This window comes from Labeo rohita, chromosome 11, assembly GCF_022985175.1.
Source record: "Labeo rohita strain BAU-BD-2019 chromosome 11, IGBB_LRoh.1.0, whole genome shotgun sequence".
Lineage (NCBI taxonomy): Eukaryota > Metazoa > Chordata > Actinopteri > Cypriniformes > Cyprinidae > Labeo > Labeo rohita.
In genome coordinates this window covers 14,726,881-14,730,888 of record NC_066879.1, presented here as the reverse complement: position 1 = coordinate 14,730,888, position 4,008 = coordinate 14,726,881, and positions in this window count along the sequence as shown.

The following is a 4,008-nucleotide window of genomic DNA, read 5'->3' as shown; positions in this document are numbered from 1 at the left end:
CCGGTGAACGACCAAAGACCGTCACGCTATCTAATCCACATGAATGCTTTAGTATGTAGGTTGTAGTTCTGTTTTGTCACAGCAGAGAATCATGGGACGCCTTACGGATGTAGTTTAATGGTGCAAACCTGTGAAAACTGGTTGTTGGGCAACCATTGGTGTTTTATATTTGAAGAACAAACCTATTTTAACATGCTTGAATTTTATAGAGGTATATTCTAATACGCAAATAGCGAATAGCTTTTGACACAATGCCTGTTTGTTATACTGATGGATATTTTCTAACATCTGTATTTTGGATCTGCTCATTTATATTGGTAGTTACTGTACAGGATGTTTTATTCGTTGCTGTGGTGATTATTATAGAATGATATAAATGGAGAAGTATGATTTTTTTTGTAAAAACGAAGTAACCATGTACCGAACCACAGTCAGATGTTTTAGCATAAACAATATTTTTCTATCAAACCATTAACCACTAATGTTTTTTTTTCTGTAAATGCATTACGCACAGTTGCTTTTCAATAGAAAGCATTTCATTGTTCTGTTACCCTTATGAAGAACAAGTATATATTTTTTCCAGGTGTAAATAAATGTCGATAATGGAGCTGTGTTGGCATAAATCTATTTCTGTTCCATTGCATTTTAATTATAGTATATAGTATCGTGTTTAAGTATTCTAGAGTAGAATTGAACTAGATGAGTAAAGTTTAAGTTGGCTTGAGAAAGTCTAGCCTGAAAGTTTGAAGCAGTTGTAAATGTATGGAAGCAGCTAGCATGATTTAACACATTGCTTTCATGATTTAACATGTTTTAGCATGATAAGCTTATTGCTTGTATTTTTATAGGCTGATTACAAGGTTGTTAGCATAATTTGCAAGTTACTAGAATGTTGTTAGCATGATTAGCCTGATTAGCATGTTGATAGCATGTTTCGTACATGATTAGCATGTTTCTAACATGGCTAACATGTTACTAGCTTGTTAACATGTTTCTAGCATGATTAGCAAAGTTGCTAGCATGTTTCTAGCATGATTAGCATGTCGCTAGCATGTTTCTGGCACGATTAACAAGTTGTTAACATGTTTCTATAATGATTAGCAAGTTATTAGCATGATTAGCATGTCGTTAGCATGTTGCTAGCATGTTTCTATCATGATTAACAAGTTATTAACATGATGTTAACATGATTAGCATGTCGTTAGCATGTTTCTAACATGATTAGCAAGTTACTAACATGTTGTTAGCATGTTTCTAGTATGATTAGCATGTAACTAGCACGTTGCTAGCATGATTACAAGTTACTAGCATGTTGTTAGCATGATTAGCATGTTACTAGCACGTTGCTTGCATGATTACAAGTTACTAGCATGCTGCAAGCTGATTAGCATGTTGTTAGCATGTTTCTAACATGATTAGCATGTTACTAGCATTTTGTTAGCATGTTTCTAACATAATTAGCATGTTGTTTGCATGATTAGCATGTTACTAGCACGTTGCTAGCATGCTTCTATCATGATTAACAAGTTATTAGCATGATGTTAGCATGATTAGCATGTTTCTAACATGATTAACAAGTTACTAACATGTTGTTAGCATGTTTCTAGTATGATTAGCATGTAACTAGCACGTTGCTAGCATGTTGTTAGCATGTTTCTAGTATGATTAGCATGTAACTAGCACGTTGCTAGCATGTTGTTAACATGTTTCTAGTATTAGCAGCATGTAACTAGCACGTTGCTAGCATGTTGTTAACATGTTTCTAGTATGATTAGCATGTAACTAGCACATTGCTGGCATGATTACTAAGTTACTAGCATGTTGTTAGCATTTTTCTATCATGATTAACATGTTACTAGCATGTTTCTAGTATGATTAGCATGTAACTAGCACATTGTTAGCATGTTGTTAACATGTTTCTAGTATTAGCAGCATGTAACTAGCACGTTGCTAGCATGTTGTTAGCATGTTTCTAGTATGATTAGCATGTAACTAGCACATTGCTGGCATGATTACCAAGTTACTAGCATGTTGTTAGCATGATTAGCATGTTACTAGCACGTTGTTAGCATTTTTTTTCATGATTAACATGGTACTAGCATGTTGCTAGCATGATTAGCATGTTACTAGCATGTTGCTAACATGATTAGCAAGTTACTAGCATGCTGCAAGCTGATTAGTATGTTGTTAGCATGTTTCTAACATGATTAACATGTTACTAGCATTTTGTTAGCCTGTTTCTAACATAATTAGCATGTTTGCATGATTAGCATGTTACTAGCACGTTGCTAGCATGTTTCTATCATGATTAACAAGTTATTAGAATGTTGTTAGCGTGATTAGCATGTTACTAGAATTTTGTTAGCATGTTTCTAACATGATTAGCATGTTACTAGCATTTTGTTAGCCTGTTTCTAACATAATTAGCATGTTTGCATGATTAGCATGTTACTAGAATTTTGTTAGCATGTTTCTAACATGATTAGCATGTTAGGAGCATGTTAGCATGATTAGCAAATTACTAGCATGTTGCTAGCATGATTTAGCTAGATAGATCAGAAATATTAGAGTGAAGCTTAAATGAGTGTAAATGGATTAGAAATACAGTACATAGAAGGGAAGCTTCATTGAGTCTCAAGGGATTCTGGGAGTTTGAATAGTGTTGCTCATTTGAACATTCCGTCAATGTAAGTCTATGGGATTTTTGGTGGTTTTGAAACTCTGTTGTTAGCAGTAAACAAGTTAGCTCGAATATGTTCGTAGATTTGTGTTGGATGTTATCTTCGGAATGGAAATATTGATATTTTATTTGTAAACATCATACTTTTTTCGCTTATTTCAGTTGATGTCATAAAACTAGCGAGCTAAGCCCGTAATATTTACAGTGTCGTGTAAACACGGCTAAAGAAGATGCGAAAAGCGTAGGACTCGACAAACTGAATCATTGGAGTGAGTCATTTACGTTGGAACCGCTCCGATTGATTCAAACTCGTGACTTCGATCATTCCGTTCAAACGATTCACTAGCAAAAAACAGATTAAAAGAGGCATTCATTTTCGAATTTCGACATCGCTTGTAGTGATGGGTGAAACGGAGCTTTCTGACAGTTCAAAATCGGTTAAACAATCGCGTCACAAAATGATTCACTCTTTCATAATGCTCGAATCGGATCGTGAATCACGAATCATTTTATTCAGATCGCGACTTCAGAGCAGGTTCGTGAATCATTTGATTCAGATCGGAACTTTGGATCGGTTTCGCGATTTCTATTCAGTTCAGTTATTCCACTGAATGATTCACGATCCGCGTTTCGAAGTACTGATCTGAAATGATGGTTCGCGAATCATTATGCAGATAGAACTCCGGAACGCGAATCATTTGATTCGGATCGAGACTTCGGTGCGGGTATGACGAATTTTTGTTTGTTTGTTTTTTCAAAAAATATTTTTTTTAAACAGTAGAAAACATCAAACCACTAAGACAGTACAATTAGTTATAAAAACAAAACGGAAAGATGAAAGAAAATTAACCATGTTTTTATTATAGTAAAGTGTAGTAACCATTTTTTTTCATCTTTTTTGTATAACCACCGTTTTACCATAAATACCATGGTTAAACTATGGTTAGTGTAGTAAAACCATGGTTAATTTGTGATTAACATCGTTTAACTATAGTACACTTTTTTTTTGCCGTTTTCACTGCCTATATATATATATATATATATGTATGTGTGTGTGTGTGTGTGTGTGTGTGTGTATATTTCTAGTATTCAAAGACTGAAATCACACAGAAAGTTGTTTCAGACTTATTTATTACAATTAAATGTTTGGTTTTAGATTAGAAAAACTGTACAATGACCAAAATCGTACTGCAAATTGGTCATTTTCTATGAAAAATTAAATTAAAATTATCTGATGCATAAAAATATTTAAAAACAAAACATTAAATAATAAATACAACATTTAATTGAAAGACATATATTGTAGATAAACGTACATTAGAACCAAA